Source organism: Mauremys reevesii, linkage group 1 (genome assembly GCF_016161935.1).
Source record: "Mauremys reevesii isolate NIE-2019 linkage group 1, ASM1616193v1, whole genome shotgun sequence".
NCBI classification, from domain to species: domain Eukaryota; kingdom Metazoa; phylum Chordata; order Testudines; family Geoemydidae; genus Mauremys; species Mauremys reevesii.
This window is the reverse complement of record NC_052623.1, coordinates 127,366,049-127,389,302: the sequence shown is the minus strand read 5'-3', so window position 1 is coordinate 127,389,302 and position 23,254 is coordinate 127,366,049. Positions and strand designations below refer to the sequence as shown.

At 41.2% G+C, this 23,254-nt stretch overlaps 1 long non-coding RNA gene across 1 annotated transcript; it reads left to right on the top strand.

Annotated features, from left to right (window-relative positions):
* The first annotated feature begins 943 nt into the window (after window positions 1-943).
* LOC120401939 lies at window positions 944-23,254 on the top strand. The gene is made up of 3 exons (XR_005596854.1): window positions 944-1,025; window positions 19,112-19,255; window positions 23,080-23,254. It is a non-coding gene; the product is annotated as an uncharacterized LOC120401939 (long non-coding RNA).

Genomic DNA, 23,254 nt, shown 5'->3' with positions numbered 1-23,254 from the left:
TACCACCCAACCCATACCACCCACCCAAAAACCAGATTGACCTGGAATGATGCTAGTTAGGCACCTGCTGCATGTGCCACCCAGCTGATGATGGTTGCGGTTACATACCACAGCAGTCATTTGTACCATACCCACCCATTTTGAGTAGGGTGTTGGCAGTGTTGTGGAGACTGGCAGCATTTCTGCAGCTGCATTGCAGCAAGGTATAGTTGCATGATTCAGAGTCAGAGGATTGTTTTCCCTTCTGGGGGGGGGTGGGGCTTTAGATGCCCTGGGGGGGGGTGACACAAGCCTGGACCTGACCTTGACCCTGTGAGCATTTGACCTCAGCCAAGAATGCAAGAGCATTTGGAGGAGAGGATAGTTCCAGCTGAGGGAGTCATCCAGCTCCATTTGATTTCGCTTTCTTCCTTTCCAGTCTTGGCTTCCATTTTGCAGTTTGCTGCTTCCCTTTCTGTCTGGCGCTGGCTTGACGCTGAGTCCTTGAAAAGGATTTTGTCTTTCTTGAGCTGTTGCCCATGATCTTTTTTTTCTTTGCCCGCCTTGCCTCGCATCCATCCGTGCTCCAGCTCTTTTCGATCTTTTTTTTTTTTTATTTTGCTTGCCACCTCACTTTGCTGCTCCCACTGACTGACAACAGGTCAGGTGGGTTCCGAGGGCTTTTTCTGCTGCACTGACCACCACTCCGGGATTCATCACCACCGCAGTCGCTACCACTCTGCTGCATCCGCTCGGAGGCCGCTACACTGTGGCGCATCCGCGTCAGCTTCCGGATAATATACGATACTAAGCGTACCGACTGTAGCGTCCACACTAATACTCCTTACAAGATATAATTCGGTTAAAGAAATAAATCGGGTTGTCGTGTTAAATGTGTGGACGCTGTAGGGATTAAAAAACTTTTCGCTCCTAAAGGTGTTGTTAAAACTAATTAGTGTAGACTACAGTTGCATAGATATAATGAGAACAGAATTTGACTAAGAAATCTCCCTTTACTACAGTTCAGAACACAGCTTAACAAAAAGGTAAATGAAAAAAGTGTGGCAATTGCCTGCCAAATGCTTTCATTACACCAAAGCAAGGAAACAGAGGCAGATTTGTTCCTGAGAGACCATAATGCACTTGTCCAAAAGCTGCTTGTAGTTTTGGAGATACAGTACCCAATTCTTAAGTCCTTACTCAAGCAAAAGTTGCCTGGACTCTATTTGTCTTAAGATTTTTCAGAATTGGGCTTGATATTATCTATACCAGTAAAAATGCCGAGCCTTGTAGGAAGCAGAGACATTAAATCAGAGCCTCATTAAAGGTTACCTTGCTAGTGTTTCTTTCAAACTCCATGTGAGAGCCATTGGATTGCTATGAAATAATCTAATCATACTGAGGTGTAATAATTTTATGAACGCTGTATGTAACCTGGTCAGTAGGTGAAGTTACTGTATAATTCTGGGTGGGGTATTAGAATTTTCTGTATGACTGTACTGACAAATTAATGAGACCGTAGGAAGAGCAATATAATAGATTTACCTAGATTGTAAACTTTGGGGTGGGGGTTATCTTTTTTTCTGTGTTTGTACAGCACCAAGCACAATGGGGTTCTGGTCCATGACTAGGGCATTTAGGCACTACAACAATACAAATAAATAAACAATAATAATAATTGATAAGGACACCCCAGAACATATATACATCCACATATATAGATTATATTTTAGTGCCAAACACATAACCAGCAATTTTTTCAGGTGTTTGTTTTGTTCATTGAATTTCCCACAAGTTTGGGGTCTGGAAAGTCTATTTTTCTCTCCTTAAGTTCCACCTTGTGAGAAGTATCCTAATTAAGACTTTGGGAAAAAACCCACATTTGTTTCCCTGAAAGGTTACACTGTCAGCCACAAGTCCAGTTTTGTGTTCAAATTTTGGTTGAGAGAGACAGAACAATTGGCATGGAAAGCTAGGAAGCATCATATAAAGGTCAGGTGGCAATTTATACCAAAATTATACTATGATTTAATATATCAGTGAAATAATTGGAATGCAGATTTTACTATTTCTATCATGTACTTTACCTGCTTGTTAAAAACAAGGCAACAAACAAACTAAACCCAAGAAACTTCTCTCATTACCATCAGTGAGTCTTTCTAACAAGTTTACAGTGGTAAAGTGTCATCCCAATTCTGTTCACTTTGGAAAACCGTAGAAACAAATACCTAATTATAGGTAATTAAAGGAATGTTCTGTATCAGAAGAGGAGACATCTGATATCAGCTTTTAATTATAAATAAATCTTGGCCTATTCATACCTGTAGTCCCCTAATTAACTTTTAAAATATTTATGAATAGTTTAAGACAATATAACTTTGCATTCAGGGCTATTTCTTAAACCATTACAGCAATAGAGTTAATATAGCTACAGATATATTACATAGGAAACCATCAGCTATTTTAATAATGCACTTGTTTAGGTATAAAACAATCCATGATTATTATTTTTTTAAACAAAAGCACATATGCTACCGAGCAGTTTCTCAAGTGGTGTAAATCCATGATGCTCCATTGACTTCAGTGAATGTTGATTTACACTATCTGAGAATCTCACTCCACAAGATTTTCATGTTTGAATAATTTTGTTCCTGCAGCCATTTATAGCAAATTGCAACCCATGTCATCTTTAGGTTAAATTGTTCTTTCCCTTCATCTTCAAAGGATTATCAAAAACTTTTTTTTTTATGATAAACTGCACCTTTTTAAAAAAAAGCCAGTTTCTGGAGCACTGGCATTTTGCAGGAGCATGAATTATCAACAATCATTTTACTGGTCCACAGTGGAAAACTTATTATAAAGAGAGGGTTCAGTTCAAAATATACAGGAGATCTGTGTTGTATACAATAGTTTTCAAGTAAAAAAAGGTGAGAATTGATGTGCAGGCAGTGCACATTCATTATTTGTGCCGGGGTGCCACGTTGAGCAAGCTAAGTAAAACCATTCACCAGCAGTAATGGGTGGGAAAATATTTTACATGCAAGAGCTCATTTTCATATGGGTTCATTTTTACAGTAATTTTTTTGGAGACTAGAAAAAAATAACATGTCTGAATAAAGTTGATATGAACCTAGCTTACTTGTGGGGAAAACACACACACACTCAAACACCCAGCTGCAGCTGAATAACATTGTTTATTTTCAATCAACTAAATGTGCATGCTTGAAAAAAAACATACCATAAATTGAAAATAGATGGATCAAACTGAATACCCTTGCAGACTTATTTATTTATTTTTCCATAAAAAGCATTGCATTGAAACTGCCGCGTTTTATGTTTATCGGTATGGACTTGTGTGTAGAAGACCTAGGAAAGCTTGAAAGATCAATTTTGCCCCTTCACAGTGTTTACACAAGCAATCAAGGTGGTAAGCATAGAGAAAATATTACAATTTGTATATATTTGTTTGCAGCATTAAAGGGCCTGTATTCTGGAAATATAGCAGACAAGAAAATGCTATTCTTCCCAGAAAGATGAATCCATAATAATAATAATAAACATATTAAACTCTGATGTCAAGCAAACACACCTTCTACTGATTATGGAACATAAATTTACTTGAAACTCTTCACTTTGGAAATCTATCCAAAAGGATTGACATAGTGATTTTCATAAACAACATAGTTTTAACAGGCATATCTGAAATATATTTACATATTAGACTGTGACTAACGTGACTAAACAATTTAAATGGTTTCTGTGTTTCATAAACCACATATGCCTACACTAAATTAGCCAGATGAAATGTCTCCTTATCTTCAAAAAAATGCCAAAACAATAACCATAAAACCTTAACCTCATCATGTGATGTACTAGCCAGTGCTCAGTAACCAAGATATCCAGTCATTCCTGCCCTATCCCTTCTGTTGCATTGTTACCCTCTTGTTATATCATGTCTGATATTAGTCCCTGATTCTGCATTGGGATCCACGATTACTGTTACTGATTGGTTTAGTAGGTCTATGAATTATAGCCTGATAGCCTATTCCAATACACCCTGTTATTATCATCACCTCATCCTTTCTGCCCACACATTTGTCTTGCCCATCTGTTAAATCTTGTCTTTTAGGTCCTGATTCTGCAAAGGCATATGCACATGCTTAAGTGCAGTATGAGTAGTCTCATTGAAGCCAATAAGATTATTCACAATTTGTAATGTTAAGCATGTTTGTAAGTTTTTGCAGAAATGGGGCCTTAGTATGTAAGGCCTTTGGGGCAGGGAGTGTCCTTTTCTATATATTTGTACAGCACCTGGAACAAATGGGCCCTGACCTCGTTAACCTCTAGGGACCATAGCAATACATATTGTGATATTAATCAATAACAGTACAGAACTCAGTTCATTGACTTCAACAGGATTCTACACAGGCATGGGGCTCTATGTTAGTGAATCCTAATGCAGAATCAGGGTCCTACCTTGTGCCAAGCCTAGCAAATTCTTGAACAGACTAGTAACTTTACTCTCCTGACTAGATGAGTAAAGCTACTCATATGTGAAAGAATTTTCAGGATTGGGCCCTTCATTTGTAAATGTCTTAGGGAAAGGATACTGGGTAACATTTTCAAAGGCATCTAAGATTCAGAAGCCTGTTTTGGAAAGCACAAAACAAACTCTTGGGTGCAGTTCTAAATTATAATATTTATTATAATAATAAATACAAAGCATTGCTTGACTAATGATGGAAGTTTTAGAGGTGTGGCTGTTGCAACTGAAGACGTTGCCAATTCAGGATCTCTAATTACAGAATAGTGATGATGTAACATGCCAAGAAACTTTATGGACAAAATTGCCAGTACATTTTCTTTGGTGCGCCTGTGATTAGATACACCTTACCCAGCCAAAGTAGATTTTTATTTTTTTAACATTTATATGATTTTCCTTTTGTGTGTAACAACAAAATTAGTCTTGTCACAGATTAAAAAAAAAGCAGGTATAACACCATGTGTGTGTATCATCTATCTATCTATATATATATAATACACACAGACTAAGGTGTTAGTTGCAAATTTAAGAGGCATGAATAGTATTTTTCACAAACCAGAATATGTGACTCTCTGTCTGTGGGCCTGGATAACTACAGTTAGATTGGAAGCATTTTTAAGATTTTTATTTTTTTAATACCATGTGTCATTTTGGAGCCAATACCACGTGAACAACAACTGTCAGTCACACCACACAGGATAAATCTACACTGAAAGCAAAAACTTTTAAAAGCCTGCTGTTTCTCTCAAAAGGAACTTTAATCTGGGTTTTGCCAGTCTGTGCTTTTATTCCTAGTTGTTGAATAATATGGCTCTGCTTGTTTCAAGGGTTTATTCAACACTTATAACCTAAAAATCAATTATATGAAAAACAATAAAAAATATTCTTATTGCACGCTATTAAAAAAAAAGAAAGAAATATACAAAAGGTTAAGCAGAGCAACCAGCATCTGCACACTAATGACATGATTGTTATGATAGGTGTTTGCTTTACCCTGGAGTGGTAACATTATAATTCATCCACCTCTGAATGAGTGGGGACAATTAATGCAGTCAATGTGTCCCACGTGTTCCCTGTAGCATTAACAAGGCAGCTCCAGGCCCCTTGGCAGACACTGGGCTGAAAATTGAGACTGCTTCCCAGTTGAATGTGATCCTGATTACCTCAGTGGGGCCACCTGCTGCTTAGTGGCTGCTCTTTTTTGTGTTAGCAGCCTCCATTTGTAGTGCCTCAGGGGAGTGCAACCTTAAGGGCAAACCCAGCTGACACCAATCTGGTGGAACACTGGCTGAACAATCAGGTATGCACTGGCTGGCCATTTTTCAGATGCCACCCTTTCTAGAAGCTGGCTAGAACAATGGCCCTGTTTGTTTTACAAAACTGAGCCCCGCTCAGGCAAGTGATGTTTTGCAAAATGTGATTTATGGAGGAAAAGGCTGCTGCTGCTTTTGTTAGTCAAAATATGCAGTTTCTCTGTGGATTTTTTTTAAATGCCTCCAACAAAGAGGTTTCTAGAGACCACGAGAGGAAAAATAGCTGACACTAAATATACAATCAAGCATTGATTATAGGAACCATGTAAAATTTGTCCATATTTTGTTGAAAATGGAGAAGGTGGCATTTAAGGTTATTGCCATGCTAAGTGAATTAAAATGAACTGAAAGTCAAGCTGACACTACGCCAGCCATACTAAAGGGAAATATGGAAGATTTTCACCAGATTTTACCTCAGATATTATAGGGTAAGGACTGCAACTATAGAAGCACCAACTTTCATCCAGCCAGGTTGGCTCCTGGGAAACAGAGCGTTTCTGAGAGATCTCAAGCTGCTAGGCAGGTCTGGACTGCTAGTATGCTGGTTAAAAGGCAATTAGCAATAGCACAGGGATACACACATGTAGGAGGAAGAGTCAAAAGGAAAACCAAAGATGAAAGAAGTGAGGGATTCATTGGCTGACATCGGCTTCATCATTTAATAGCTGGAGCATCTTAAGCAGAAAGTTTTAAGGTGCTTTGATGTGCCCTACTGTAAGTGAAGGACTTACTGTAAGTTGGTTCATAGATGTTCCATTACCCTGCTGCTTTCACAAATTGTAACTTTTCAAAATAAACAAGTGCATGTTCCAATAGAAAACATCATTTACATCAAATCTCTTGAATTGGTTCCTCAATGAAAAAACCCCACCAGTTGGGCTTTACATATAACTTATAATCATTCAGACATACCTATGGGTATATACTACATTGCATATACATTCCTATGAACTCCCATCCTGTCCTACCATGCTAATCAACCGCCTTCTCTTGATTTAAATTCCTCCCCAAAGTTCACTTCTTCTATGAAGTCTTCACACAGTATCAGAACTAGGTTAAAAAAGTATACCACAATGTTTTGAGAAAAGACCATCATCCAGTGTGTTATGTGTTTGCACTATACTGACTATCTGTGTTAGATTATAAATCTCTTAGAAAAGGGTCACTGACATCTTTTATATTTGTAGATGACTAAGCACATTGTTGGCACTTAATATATAGTACTATATCAATGTATTGTTCATATTCAAGTAGCATATAGTAGCCCCAACTGAGACTGGAGCCCTGCTGTGCAAAGTACTGTGGAAAATACAGTGTCCAATGATGGGAAGCCCTGAAACTGACAACAATGGCAATTTCAATTAGCAGCTGCCAGGGCTTGCAGGATCTCTGGATCCATGGCAGCCAGCCTGGTGGGCTGCCCAAGACTTGGGAAGGTCTTGGTCCTCGGAAGCCTATCTGGTGGGTTGTCAAGGAGCTAGAAGCCTGAAAGCTTGGAACCCAGGGCTCGCATTGCTCCCCAAGTCCCAGGGCAGCTGGCTGCCTGGGCTACCCAACTCCCAGGAATCAGGAAGCCCTGAGGTTCCTGGGAGTCTGCATGGTCAACTGTCTTGGAGCCTTGGCAGGCGAGCTGGCGAAAACCTGCCTGGTTGCCATCAGAACCTTGTCAAAGTCAAAACATTTCCATGAAACATTTTGATAAAATCAACAAATTCTGACAAAAAATGTTTCATGGGAATTTCACCAGTCAGCTCTAATAGTAAGAGATGTCCCTGCCTTGATGGACTTACAATCTAAATAGAAAAGATAGACTGAGCGTGAGAGGGGAGAGAGAAACACAGAGAGGTGATGTGACTTGCTCAATGTTACACAGCAGGTCAGTAGCAAAGGAGAGAATTAATGGTGGCTGAAAAAGCTTTGTTCCCTGCTCTGCCATAGTCCCCGCCTCCGTGATCTTAGGCAAGGCACTTAGGGTGAGATTTTCAAAGGCCAGATGTAGGTAGGAACCTAGTGGGATTTTCAAAATCACCTAAGCAGGCTGGGCAGGTAACTGTGGATTTCAATAGGAGTTAGGATTCAAATTGAACCTACTCCTTTTTTTTGTTTGTTTGTTTTCAATTTATTGGTTTTGTTTTTTGGGCCCCTTCCTCCTTCATTCCTGTGGAAAAAAGACAAGAGAAAAAAAAGAGCAAGAGAAAGGGTAGGGGACCCAAAAATCAGCAGAGTGAAAAGTGAAAACCAAAATTTCTGCACTTTTGAAAACTGAAATAAAAATAACAAAGAATCCTGTGGCACCTTATAGACTAACAGACGTTTTGCAGCATGAGCTTTCGTGGGTGAATACCCACTTCTTCGGATGCAAGTGGGTATTCACCCACGAAAGCTCATGCTGCAAAAGTCTGTTAGTCTATAAGGTGCCACAGGATTCTTTGTTGCTTTTACAGATCCAGACTAACACGGCTACCCCTCTGATACTTGAAATAAAAATGTATCTATTAGAACCAATGGAATGAATAATTTTATATTTAAAATATCTGAAAATGTTGAAGGAAATGGAGTGTGTGTGTTCGTGTGTGTGTGTAAATTGTCAGTCACTGAGAAAAGCTTTTCAAATCAGCTCTACCAGGAACAGAACCTCCTAATTTGCAGGCCAGTGCCCTCTCTGCTACTTCACACGGCTTCCCTATTATATCATATCATTTCAATGATATGTGGGTAGAGTTAGCAAAATATACTGGAGACTCAGGAGGTGGCTGAGGGGATGTAGAATCTTTTCATTCTTGAATCAACAGTTCAAATCCAGTCCAGGTTGGTAGTGACCAAAGGTTTTTACCATCTGTTGGTTGTTCCATGGCCTATATCTGTCTGCCTCTCGAACATAACACCAACATCTGCAGTTCCTGCTGACGTGCCCTGACTGACTTCATGACACCCTTTTGCAGCAGCCATTCATGCACTCATGTCCAGTGCTTCTAGCCCAGTGCCAATCTGGGCTGACAGCTATGTCCTCGCAGAATGGCCGCAACTCTGGGATAGAGATAGGAATGCTGACAATTTTCAGAAGCCATAACTTACATCCACCTGTTTGCAATCTGGGACACAGATCCCGGACAAGGCTTAACATGTTGCTGACTGGAATGGCCAAACTGTCTTCCACAATGCAGACATTTAGCTTAGTTCAATCTTCAGTGTGACTATGGGGCAGCAATGCAGATGGTCAAATATGTGATGGAGACATGCACAACTAGAAGATTGAGGGGTGGACTGCAACACCTTGCTATCCTTGATGATGCAACATTTAGATGGCTGAACAATTGAGATAGCAACTTGTGATGCAGATGAAAGAAGAAGTGGCCTATGTGAAATGATTTTAGTAGCCTCAGTCCAGTTTCTAAAAGCTGTTGTGACAACTACTATCTTTGCAAACAATAGGGGTTGAGCTGAAAATATGATTCTCTAGAATTTGAGCCAAGAGTAAAGCGCAGTCACTGGGGAATGTCACAGATTCATAGCTAGAGCTGGTGGGGAATTTTTCAAAACAGCTTTTCAGTAAAACTATTTCCCACCCACTTCTACTAGCACCCTCTGTGGATCAGGCAAAGAAGTACACGCATAACTCACTGTTCCGTTGGTTGTACCGCCTCCCCTCTTAGCACTGTGGTTGGCAGTCTCAGGAGAGATCATGGACTTTCCATTGGACATAAATTATTCTCTAATCCCCAAGGCAGTCTGATCAGGTCTGTTTTGAGGAACCCTGCAAGGCAGCATGGGCAAGTTCACAATACCAGTAGCCATGCTGTGCCCATCCTCTAAGTAAACTGAGTGCTGCATTCAGCATTTTCAGTGTAGGAAACAAATATTGGTTGTGAATAAGATTCAAATCCATATAGAAAGCTACACCACAGGAGACTATTATTGCCCATCCTGAAGTCAATAAAATTCCCATTGACTTCAAGGGGAGTGGGATTCAGCCTAGGTTGCTCAGCTCCAAAAGCTAAGTGAAGGTTGGGTTTCAGTAGGCATTATAGGCTTAGCAGAGCCCTTGTAGATGTGAATCTCAAAGATTCCACTACCATAAAGAATCCAATATTTATTTTTTAAAATCTCATGATTTAGAAGGAAGCTATTCATGATTTTTTAACACTTGTGGGTGGCATTAAAAGCTACCAAAAATAATAGTAAAAATTCCTTTGTGTCAGATGTTGCGGGAAGCAACATAATTAAATGACTGAATAAAGTTTATTAAAAGATCAGGAACAGCGGTTGAGGTAGGTGCTGTACTTGTTCTCTACAAGTCCATCCCTGGCAAACCACTGGCTGGAATGACACCATAGGCATCTTTCTCCCTTTAGTGTTTTTTTTTAATTATATTTGTGTAGGCATGCATGGCCATCCCCCACTGTCAGTCTCTGAGGGCAACCACGCCTCTTTGCTGTCACGCACCTGGAATGGCAGTCTGTACAAGGGGGAAATTAGCTGTCTCTAGGGCTCAAACTCTCAGGCAGGAAAGTTCAGGGGCCCAGGCCCATGGGTAGGGCAGGGCACCAAGCAGTCTAGAGCTCCAGCCCTCAAGAAGGGTAGAGCAGGTCAGAGTCTAGGAGCCGGGCCTTCAGGCAGGTGTGAGCCCCCAACATAGCCTAGGGGGTACCAGCAATGGGTGAGCGCCCAACATAGTCTAGCATCCTAGCTCAGCAGATGGTAGACTCACACAGGCCTCCTGGCCGAAGGTGGGGAGGCTGCCACTCCAGGGATGGGGTATCAGAGGGTAGGAGGACTCAGACCCACCCGAATCCACTGAATCCCAGCCCAGGGCCCTAACAGTGGCGGAGTGGTCCCCCACTGGGTCAGCAGGGATCCACCAGCAACACACTGACCTTGTACCAGGCCAGCACTCTACCAGATGGTTGTCTAGTTTTCCTGCCCTACTTCCTACTCTCCCAAGGTTTGGTACCTCGGTGTGGTGAGAGTCTGGTGTCTCCTCGGGGTACACTGCTGGCAACTCCAGCAGCTCCTCAGAATTGGTTGGGTCTGACAGCTCTGGTAGCTTGAGCAAGTCCTCAGGGTAACTGAAGTCTTCTGCAGGCTCCTGCATCAGCAGTGGAGAGAACCCATCTGTCTCCTTTGGCAACTGCCATCCAACTGAGCTACAGGGCCCACTTTTATACTTCCTGTTCCTGTCCTGCTCCTCTGCTTCCAGCGTGATGAGCATGACCTTCCTGGTTCCGCCCACCAGGGGGCATCTGGCCATCCCTCACTGTCAACCTCTGAAGGTGGCCACGCCTCTTTGCTACAATTTTCTTTGGGCAGGTCTACACTAAGGGTGGGGGTCGAACTAGGGTACGCAAGTTCAGCTACGTGAATAGCGTAGCCGAACTCGAAGTACCCTAGTTCGAACTACTTACCCGTCCAGACGCCGCGGGATCGAAGTCCGCGGCTCCAAGGTCGACTCCGCCACCGCCGTTTGCAGTGGTGGAGTACCAGAGTCGACCGGAGCGCGCGGGGAGTTCGAACTATCGCGTCCAGATTAGACGTGATAGTTCGAACTCCGAGAAGTCGAACTCACTGCGTCGACCCAGCAGGTAAGTGTAGACTAGCCCTTTGGATGAATTCTGAGTAGAGAGGGATCTCAATCACCAGTACCCTCCCCATCCCATCTCACCCCGCAAATCCACACTCCCTGAACTTTGGGGGGATTCATAATTTGAACTCAGATCTGGATACAAATTCATATTTTGCAAGTGGCCCGTAACTTTATCATGGGTTGACATAAAACCTTAGCTCTAAACTCCCCTAAACTTTCTAGTGTTTGAAACTTGGATTTGAATATTGTGGGAAATCTCTAATTCAGAGGCATAAAGTCAAAAACATCACCTTCACGTACTCAGGAACTACCTCTAGTCAGTGTAATTTCATTTCTTGGAATACGTAGCTTCTTTTGTAAAATACTCTTTGTTACAGTTTAGTAAATGTTGGCTAATGGACCCTTTTTGTGTGGTCACACTAGACACCCATATAGTTGCAACCTTTGTTAGTCAGTCAGATTACTGCTTTCATAATAGCCATTTTATAAATTATACATGGCTATCTAATGTAGTCTCATAAATTATTATAGGCTTTTACAGCCTTGTGCTTTATGGTGCTATGTCATGGCATGGAAGTATACAGTATATATGGTTCCAAAAGATGCCACAGATTTTAAGATATTACAAATTCTACTGATATAAAATAACATATTAAAATCTCTAAAAGAAAAAAACACTGGACAGTGTCTCTTTTAACTGAGGAAAAGATTACTAATGAGAGGGCCTAGTCATAGTGATCTGTCCTTCAGTGGGAGAGAGACAGGGTTTGATTTAGGATCCCAGTCTTGCTCTCTTGTTCCCTGAGCAATCAGGAGCTGTGAGTGCTCAGTCTCTGAGGGATTGAAATGCCTTACATCACTTACCAACAGCTGTTTGGATGATTAAGTAAAAGAGCACAATCTTTCTGAAGAGATTTTTGTCCAGTCCTCCTCACCAGGAGGATGTTGAGTGATGTCTTTAAACTGTGGGCAAAGGGGGAGAAAATGTACAATGACAGAGGTCTTCAGAACTACAAGAAAGATGCAAATACTCACATCCCATCCTGGAGGCAAAACTTAATAAGAACATCCAAGCTGGCTTTAATCAAAGTCTGTCGTTTGCCTCTAAATTAATGTGTCTCATGTAAAGCCCAATTCTGCCTCTTTTACTTGGGCTGAATAGTACCTTGTCAGCAACTGGTTGCATTCATTTCACTGGCACTACTCTCAGACTAAGGGCTTGTCTACATGGGTAAGTTAATGTAAAATGAGCAAGGGTGTGAATTTAAAGCACACTAGCTACTCTGCACTAACTCACCATGTGGTTACATTTACTCTGCACTGAGTTTGTGTGCTTTAGTTAACATACTTCCAAAGAGTATTAAGCTAAACTACACAAAGGTATGTCCACATGGTGAGTTAGTGCAGAGTAGCAGGTGCATACAAGCTAGTCCACACTAGCTATGGTGGGCCTTTTCCCTGTGTAGACAAGCCCTAAGGTACTACTCAGCATGAATAGTTCTGTGTAGGACGCAGTGTATGTCTTCTATAGGAAAAAGACTTCTGCAGTCTGACCTATCTTTTATTACTATGTCAGAGGATACCTAGCTTGTAGTATGGGGTATACTTATTATATGAGTTGTTTGTGTTTTAAATCACTACTGCAATTAGTACTCAGATCAGACAATGAAATTTGCTAGGAGCAGCAGATGTACAAGTGAAGCTAGGTAGTAGGGAACAGGACTGGAACTGTGGTTGTTGAGAGAAAGGCAGATGGTAGACAAATTAACAATTCAATAAAGCAATAAATACTAGCAATTAATACTTAGTGCTTATATAGTGCTTTTCACATAGAACTCAAAATGCTTTACTAGGAGGAGAAGTTTTCATTATTTATCTCCATTTTACGGAGACAAACTGAGCCACAGAGAGGAGCAATGACTTACCCAAAGTCATGGAGGGATTCATGGGTAACAACAGTAACATAAGTCTCCTGACTCTCCATCCCATGATCTACACAGCACAATAGGCTCCCCCCCAGTTACCCACACAAAGTATCAGTAAAAAGAACAGTGATAAGAAAATAGTCATTCAGTTAAAAATAAATGTATTTCAGGTGTATAAATATGACACAGTAAAAGGTCAACAGCAAAGATGGATGAACTGGAATGTCTTTCATTGGAAAAAAGTTCTTTACATTAATAGATATTTCTAAACATGGTATGTTAAGAATCTTCAGTCTGATACCATCTGCCAAATTCTATGCAGCATTCCAATGACTTCAGTGGAGTTTCACCCATTTACATGAGCTGAGAATTTGGCCCTAGAATTCATTTCACATATATAGTACCATCAGTGTGCATGGCGATATATAAATGTATAGTCATGCACATTGATGGTGCTATATAAATATTAAAACACATAATACTAATAATAATCTGTGAAAAATAGTTTAGGTTATAAAAGTGGGTAGACTAGCACTATGCAAGAAACTGTTGAAAGAAAAAGTGATGGTGAAGGCAGAATGTTAAAAGAGAGTAAAGAGGCAACAAAACAAAGTATTGGCAACAATAGCTACTGTATCTTTAATTGCCAGAAAATAAATTGATTTGATGGAAGAATGGGAAATAATTGAGTAAAACATTTCTTAATTAATGAACAGCTGCTTCCTAGAGAATGTAAAATGGGAGGCTAAACTTTATGGTTGACAAAGCAAGCGAGTTGAGTTTCTAATAAACAGTGTCCATGATATAATTATATTTGAAACTGTCTTATGAAGAATCTTTTCAAGAGATAATGTTGGCCTACACAGAACTTTAGACATGGAAGTTCCCCTCCCCTTTTTTTTTTACATGAGGAAGGTAGTTATAATGGTCTTGATCCAATTCCCACTGAAGTAAGTTGGGTCTTTCCCTTGACTTCAGCAAGAATTGGATTAGAGTGAAACAATGTAAAAATGAAAACGTGTATGGAAAAAATCAGTTTGGTTTAATAGCAAGTGTCATGACAATGCACTGTAGAGCCAAAGGCTAATGATGACGAGAGAATTTGAGTGGGTTACTTTGATAGACTGTGAAGTAAAAATAGATTCTGCTGCTTCTGCCCAAGTATCCCTTGTTTTGGTTCACTGTAAAAGGAAGGACTAAAATGAGAGCTCTAGAGGACCAGATTTGTAAACTAGAATAGCACCAGTAGCTTCAAACAAACTATGTTGATTTACATCAGCTTAAAATCTTGCTCTTTGGGTATCCACAGGGTGGTGGTTGTCTTCTTCAGACTGTCAAGTATCAGAGGGGTAGCCTTGTTAGTCTGGATCTGTAAAAAGCAACAAAGAGTCCTGTGGCACCTTATAGACTAACAGATGTATTGGAGCATAAGCTTTCATGGGTGAATACCCACTTCGGTCTGGAGCATAAGCTTTCGTGGGTGAATACCCAATTCATCAGATGCATGCAAAGTGGATATTCACCCACAAAAGCTTATGCTCCAATACGTCTGTTAGTCTATAAGGTGCCACAGTACTCTTTATCACTTTATTCAGACTGGTCGCAGAAGAATATGTCTCAACAGTCCCTTTTCCAAGTGTCCTCAGAGCCTCATTCACATCTGTGTTCATGACATGAAACAGTTAGCTAATCTAACAACAATACTGAGTGAATAATTTCATCCAGTTTTGCACTTTGTTCATTTATGGACCACCCTGCTGCTGATTACAGCTTTCGCATATTTACTTATTAAAATCTATACCATTTTTCGTGACTTTTTTCCTCTATACATTATCACGGTCTTATTGATTTCTACCGGGGTAATGGAAAAATGAAAAATCTGATCTTCAACTTATATTGGGACCATGAAAACACCACAAGAAGACCAGAGCTCACACTCACTGCATGATCCCAGCATTAAGAAAAGAGGCCAGCTGCATGGCAGTATTTACAGTTTCATTTGAGCACCATCAAATTTCAGTGAACAAAACTAGGCTTCAATCCTGGAATTAGGTCTGCTTGCACATACACTCCATGGCTTCAAAAGGGCTGCACACAGACACAAGGCGCCACTCATCAGGATCCAGTGATAAGACTGGGTCCCTAGATATCATTCTTTCTGTGCTGTAATCTACACATTTCAGCCCAAGAGATGGATAGAAATCACCAGATAGTTTATGAGAAATGGGACAAATTTATCCAGCGTAACAGAAACAAATTAGATTTTGCCAAAAATGTTGTTCTTTGTTCTTGTGCACCGTAATATTTAAGATTCTGAAAATTTTTAGAATTACATTATATTTTTTCAAATACAATTTTAGAGTTTTAATATATCTAATAACATCAGATCAATAGAGTTAGTGCCATACAATGTATCGCAGCACTAAGAAATACCTGGCTTATGAAACTAAGTGAATTTACTGGAGTGTAAACCTCTGATGACTTGTCTGTAATCAGCCAGCAGGCCTTCAGGGCAAGAGAATTAATGTATTTTGATATCTTAGATTATCTTCCATATGGTATTATGTTACACCACATCATAATCTAAGAGTTTGTGTGCATAGATGTAAATATAATCATCGTAGTTTTCCAGAAATAAAACCTTCCCTGATGAGAAGTTCACTCGACTCAGCTCTAGGCCTTGTTGTAGTCTATTGCAGCATAGTATGAACTGAAACATAAATCTCAGTCAGAGTAGAGACAAGTACTGTTTATTTGGTCTTGATAAAAAAAAATCATCGCAGAACAAAATGTTGGTTGTCTCTCAGTGATTTGTAAACTGAAATGGCTGGGTCCCCTTAAAAAGACCCATTTGAAATGTGGTCTATTTAAAAATACATAATCAAAAGTAGTTTCAAGTATGACGCCAACCACTGAATGCTCCTCCCAATTTTTTGTGGTTTTCCACTCACATTTCCTTTTAAAAATAAAAAGCTCTCCCTTCTTCCTGCTGTTCTGTGAAAGGCTCACATGAACAGCATGGGAAATTGATCTTGATCCTGCAATTTGCTGTGCTCAGAAAGAGTCCCACTGGAGTCTGTGGGTCTCTGCACAGGAGCAGTGAATTGCAGGAGTGGGGCCTAAATGACCATAATCTAAAGGTGAAATTTGCCCATGTGCTGAAGGCCAGTGTGAGCACCATTACACCATATCAATCCTATCTAGTGATGCTCCAGGAGCTCTACTGCTAGATTTCCTACACAGGGTTGCTATGCAACCACATGCCATGGACAAGATCTCTGCCGAGCCCTTGTAGTAAGGAACGGAAGGTCACAATAGGGGCAGGCCAGGGGCTGCATCAAAAAACAAGATTTAAGTAGATTGTGGCCCCTTTTTGGTTGGAGTGTCTAGTCAAAGTTCAGGGGATGTTCCAGCTGGAAGCAGAAATGGATGGAGTCTGGTATTATCTTCAATGCAATCTTGTTTATTTACAAGGAATGTACAAAGTCCTGCTTCTCTGAACGCAGGAGGAACCAAGAACCAGAGTAGCCGTTTCTTAGCTTTTACAGCCCCAAGCTTCTTTAGCCAACTGACCCAAAAGCTCTGTGTAGCGGGGCAAGACACACCAGTGAGGCACCTTCTGCTGGTTGTCCAGGGAATTAGCTCTTTTCCAGCTCCAGAGCGCCCTCCGCCAGCTGATGTCTCACCTGCTGCTGGCCTCTGTGTCCCTCCCGGACCCCAGTACACTTTCTCTCAGGGCTGTGTCCTCTACAATACCCCCCCCCCAGTCTCTGGGTCTCCCCACCCACGGGAGCCCCCAACCCTCTATCCTCCCCTTGCCTCAGTGGCTACTGCCAGTCATCATCTAGCCCCCGCTCCCTGGGACAGACTACAGTCTATAAACCACTCATCATTGGCAAGGGGAGTTGGACCAGCTGCCTCTGCCTATATCTGGGCTGCCCCTCTGCAACCCTGGTACCCTTTTGTGGGCCCTTAACTACGCCTGCAGCCTGGGACTTTGCTAGGCCAGAGCTCCCCAGCTCCCTCTGCCCTTCCCCAGCACTGCGTCATCCTTCATCCTAGATACCCTTCTCGGCTTCCCAGGCAGCCAGGTCCTTCTCTCTCTGAAGATAGAGGGAGTGTCAGTCTCACTCTCTGGCCCTCAACCCTCTTATAGGGCCATACCTGTGGCTGCTTCCCCCAATAAGCCCAGCTTTTCCCCCGCCGCAGCCCTCTCCCAGGGCTGTTTTAAGCCCTTCAGGGCAGGAGCAAGGTGAACACCCCACTACACTCTGTCTCTAGATTTTTCCAGGGTCACACTGTGCTCAGAGGCTATGGCTTGGCTTTCACACTTTTTGCCTCTGTCTCTCTCTGATCTGTGTGTTCTTAGGTTCAGTACACTCTGCCTTCACTCACACACACACTTTCCCCAAACCAGTACTCAGAAAAAATCAACTACTCCCTCGGCCAAACTCTTGGGCACAAGCGATTCAGAACCCCTTCTCTCTTGGATGGGTGGGGTCTTCTGATTAACTCCTCCTGATAGTTCTATTAATTGAAGGTTGCATTCACACCCATTCTCAAAGAGGCTTGTGATTCAAGGAGTCACCAGTACTTCTCGGCATAACATGGATCCATTGGCCTCAGTCCCCCGCACAGCTGGTACAGAGAAGCTATAATGGCTATTCCAGCCTATAGGATGGCATAGTGGCTGATTGGGGGCTGCACATCCTTCCTGCATCCTAGGCCCTATTTCACTTCCTCAGCTGTTATGCATTTCGCTAAAATTGGGTCTGACCCAAGGCCCACTGAAGTCAAGGGTAAACTTCCCTTTGTCCTCAGTAGTTGAAGATCCAGTGGACACAGCTCAGATACTTAGGTTTCATCTAGGTGGAGTGGATTTCAACTAAAGCACTGTCAAAAGCACAAAGTAAACACAATGCAAGTATCCTGAACATCAATGTTAGGTGTTCTGTTTAATAGCCTGCCACAAAACAAAACAAACAAACAAACTGTAAAAATGACAATGACCTGAATTAAGATTTATTGCATGCACTGTACAGAATAGTGTAGCAAGAGGCTGCAGTTATGTTTCTCAATAAAATAGTTTTTCCAAGGCTATAGGCAACAGGAACAACTCCAACATGTTGCATTATTGGTTCAGAAAGATAGGCTGCTGCCTGCAATTCACATTCTAGCTGTCATGTGTCTTTTGCAGTGAGGTACTGCTAAAAAAAATAATAAAAAGCTTTATTGGTTTGACCTGTGTGTCAGATCAAGAAATCAAATAAAGAAAGAGAAGGCTGGCTATTGATACACTAAATCTTTTACTCAAGCTCCAACAGTATCTGATAGAGGCAGATGTGTTAACATCTTTTGTTACTGAATTTGGAGTAACAGTAGTTTGGACTCAGAAGAAAGCAGAGGCCTGTTTTTGCTGTCAGGATGTATATGGGTTATCTATTCAACAGCTACAATTGTCCTTTATCTTAGCTAAATCAGTTGATTGAGTAAATTTGTATTTGGGAAAAAATGCTAAAAATTACCCAATAGTGGCCATTTATTGGAACAAAATTGTTTTCTAAACTCATGAGTCCATATTATTTAATATTAATAATATTCATTACTAGTGTAAGCACTGATGTGCTTGGGAGTGTACAAGACACAGCAAGAGATACAGTCCCTGCCCAGAGAGACCTACAGTTAATTAATTAATCAATAACATTAGATGCATTTGACGACCCAGAGAAAAGTTCTCTTTTAAAACTATTTTTTCTTTTCTTGTGAGTAGCAAGGTGGGTGAGTGCAGCTTGGCTGAGGCATGTCTTCTGGAAGAGGTGAGTTTTGAATGAGAAGATACCACACAGAGCAGAGACATACCCCACGGCTGCCTATCTTGAATGTGAGGTTGAGAAGCTTGAGAACAATATGCAGGGTGAGGAGAAGCCAAAGGAGGGTGACAATCAGAAAGTGACAAAATCAGAACAGCAGGGGAGGAAAATAATTCTCACAGCAGCTTTTTTGATAGATTAAAGAGGAGTAATCTAATCCCACTCCTACATCATTTTCTCCCCCTGTTCTTCTTGCTGCGCTCTATCTCCAGGACTGCCTTCCTCCTAGCTGCTGAACATAAGAACGGCTATACTAGGTCAGACCAAAGGTCTACCAAGCCCAGTATCCTGTCCTCTGACTGTGGCCAATGGCAGGTGCCCCAAAGGGAATGTTCATATTCCCCTCTTTCAAAGCACTTCATAAAACCCCCTGTTTCTACCTAGAATACCATCACTAATGCAAAAAACAAAGTGTTGTATTACTTAGTTACAATTTTTTGTTTCTTTTAAAATTATTCACACTGTTATATTATTAATCCATCTTCTCATCATTCCAGTGCATCTGATATATTTGTATTGTCTATTTAGATTGTAGGCTTTTTTGTACACTCTCTTGTATGGTCTCTCTGGGCTTGTCTTCACTACTGGGGTAAATCAACCTAAGTTACGCTTAGCTGGAGTCAATATAGCTTAGGTCAATTTATTCTGGTGTCTTTACTATGCTGCACTAGTGGGAGACACTCTCCAGTCAAATTACCTTACTCTTCTAAGGGAGATGGAGTATCGGGGTTGATTGGAGAGCGCTCTGCCATTGATTTAGAGGGCCTTCACAATACCCAATAAATCGACACCCACTGCATCTATTGATCTCCCTGGTAGTGAAGATAAGCCCTATGATCTGTATTTTGTACAGCCCTCTACCACTCAATAGCATACAAATACCACAACAAAACAGACAAAGGTGGATGAATGGGATACAACACACAAGCAAAAGCATGGGAACTGAGGCACATAGTGATGATATAACTTGTCCAAGGTCACACAAGAAGTCTATGAAGGAGCCAAGAACTGAACCCAGATTTCCCTAGTCCAAGTTCAGTGCTTTACCCAAAAGACCATCCTTTCTACCCAGAAATAATCAATTAATATTAACCTAAACACTCTAGGTTAGGGATCAGCAACGTTTGGCACACGGCTCACCAGAGTAAGCCCCCTGGACAGCTGGGCCAGTTTGTTTACTTGCCGCATTTGCAGGTTGGGCCAATCACAGCTCCCACTGGCCGCCGTTCGCCGTTCTAGGCCAATGTGGGCTGCAGGAAGTGGCGCAGGACGAGGGATGTGCTGGCCACAGCTTCCCACAGCCCCCATTGGCCTGGAGAGGTGAACTGCGGCCAGTGGGAGCCGTGATCGGCTGAACCTGCAGGCACAGCAAGTAAACAAACCGGCCCGGCCCACCAGGGGGCTTACAGATCCCTGCTCTAGGTCACACACACTGACCATTTTCTCCATGGTACAGCATATAGTACATTTTTTTATGCTTAACAAATAATAAATAGAGAAAGGCAAGGTGGGTCAGGTAATACCTTCTATTGGACCAACTTCTGGTTGTGGAAGGGACAAGCTCTCAAGCTTCACAGAGCTCTTTTTCAGGCAAACAGGAAGAGCTCTGTGAAGCTCAAAAACGTTTCCCTTCCATCATCAGAAGTTGGTCCAATAAAAGATATTACCTCACCCACCTTGTGTCCACTACTCACACAGCTACAACAACACTGCAAATAATAAATAGTTATAATATAATCATATTTACAAAACAGAGAAATGTTGCTGATGTAATTCATCTGATCAACTTTTATGTAAAGTTTGGTTTATTTTTAAAGAAGAAAATTATATAGAAATGCAAATATATGTAGGGTGTTGGAAGAATAAGGCTGCATTTTCATGTCTGGTGTTTTATTTAGGTGAAGTATGGGGCTATTCATATCCTGGAAGTGTATTTAATGTTAATGTAATGTAATGTAAAGGGCTAAATGCACTCTCCGATAAAAGCAAGGACAGTTAAGGCACTCTTAATTCGTCAGTCAGAAGGTCCACATAAGGGTAAAGTCTCTTTTGAAGAATGTGGTATGACAATGTGAGGTGCTCTGGAAGCTGGGACACAGCTAACTATATTGGAGCGCAAACTAGAATGTTTTTATTTAGGTGAAGTATGGGGCTATTCATATCCTGGAAGTGTATTTAATGTTAATGTAATGTAATGTAAAGGGCTAAATGCACTCTCCGATAAAAGCAAGGACAGTTAAGGCACTCTTAATTCGTCAGTCAGAAGATCCACATAAGGGTAAAGTCTCTTTTGAAGAATGTGGTATGACAATGTGAGGTGCTCTGGAAGCTGGGACACAGCTAACTATATTGGAGCGCAAACTAGAATGTTAAAGAGCAATCTTACCATCTGCAGCAGAAAGCTACATTTTGCCCTGTAAAGACAGTCTCTCCGGGGTGCCTCTCTAGCTGGGCTGGGGTCCCTTGCCACATGCAGTTTTGACCATAGGGTTGGCCTAGTACAGGCCACCACCTCTTAATCCTGCTGGTGGCCCACTTACTTTACTTCATGGGCTGGGGGTGGGGAGCAAAAGTTCAGGTCGACACAAACTAACCCCCTCCTTAGATTAATAACAAGGCAAAAAAAGTCTGAGGCCCCACTTTACTTCAGAGGTGCCTGGGTAGCAGCTTTATTGGAGTCCCTATGGCTGGGTAGCTGAGTCATTGGACATAGGCCTGGGGTTTGCTGGACTCCTTGCAGAGCTGGGAAGTTTCCGCATTGAGACTTTAGAACACAAGCCCCTTCCCCATCAGTGTGAGATTTATGCACCCCATCACGTGCCTTCATTTACACCAGTCTAAATGCTTAGTGATTTACCCTCTTGTCATTTGGATTGAGAGAGCAAACTCTGCCGTGCATACATACAGCCACTCTGTATGTAGGCCAGAAACCCTCATCAGAAAGAGTCAAATTGCCCAAGTGGTGGAAAAAAATGTTACATTTTGAAGACAACGAAAGAACCACTGGATCACTTCCAAATAAAATAGAAAGAACATCAGGACTCTCTGCCTGGCCTAACTAGCCAGGTTACATCAGGATGAGCAGGAGACATCTTGTAGCTTAGCCATGTCACTGATCACTCTAGGACTCCTGCACAGCAGGACAACCCACTACCCAGAATTGCTCGATTTCCCATAGAAAATAGATATTTCCAAGACTTTAAAACCACTCTTCCCATTTGAAAAATATCTAACAAAATTAGTATGTGTAACATATCTATACTTTTCTAATTCTGTCTACTCAGCCACTGTTCCATAAATGTACACTTGATTCATCCGTCTGGCTGTAGCCTCAATGGACAGCTAATAAACATTGTTGGCTTTGTTATAAAGAAATCTATCCAAAGCTAAGAGAGACTGTGTTATCACCTCAATTTTCCTGATCAACACAATGTCAAAGGCCTTTCCCCATGCATCCCTCACTCAGCAAGAAAAAACAGACAAAAGTTAAAATAAAGTAATGTAGTGACAAGTAAAATGGTTAAAAAGTTTCATTGATCTGCCCAAATATTAAATGAAATTACTTGACATAAAGGGCACTCACTAGGACAAAAATTACTCAATCATATTATAAAATTTGCCACCTTCCTAACACAGGTAAAAAGTTTGGCTAGACTTAAACCTGATGTTTTTAATTCTACAAACCTTTAGAAAAACATTTATTTATAAACCTAATGAAAGACATCACAGTTTTTGATTTAACCTCTTCACAGCTTGAGACTAACCAGTTTAGATTTTGTCTTTTTTGTTTGTTTGTTTCATCTGTGTATTTGTTTTTATTTTTGCCAATCATTTTTACTGAGAATGTTTTCTGTGAAATTCTTTTCAGTTCCTTGAGCTTGATCCTGGAAAATGATGAACATTCTGGCCCTGATTCTGTAAAGCACTTAAGCAAATGCTTAAGCGATATGCTGGATCTGAACTTGTGTTCCTATTCGTCCTATTTCTGAGACTTTTATTTTAAGCATCATAGACTTGATTAAAAATAAACAAAATAAACTGCA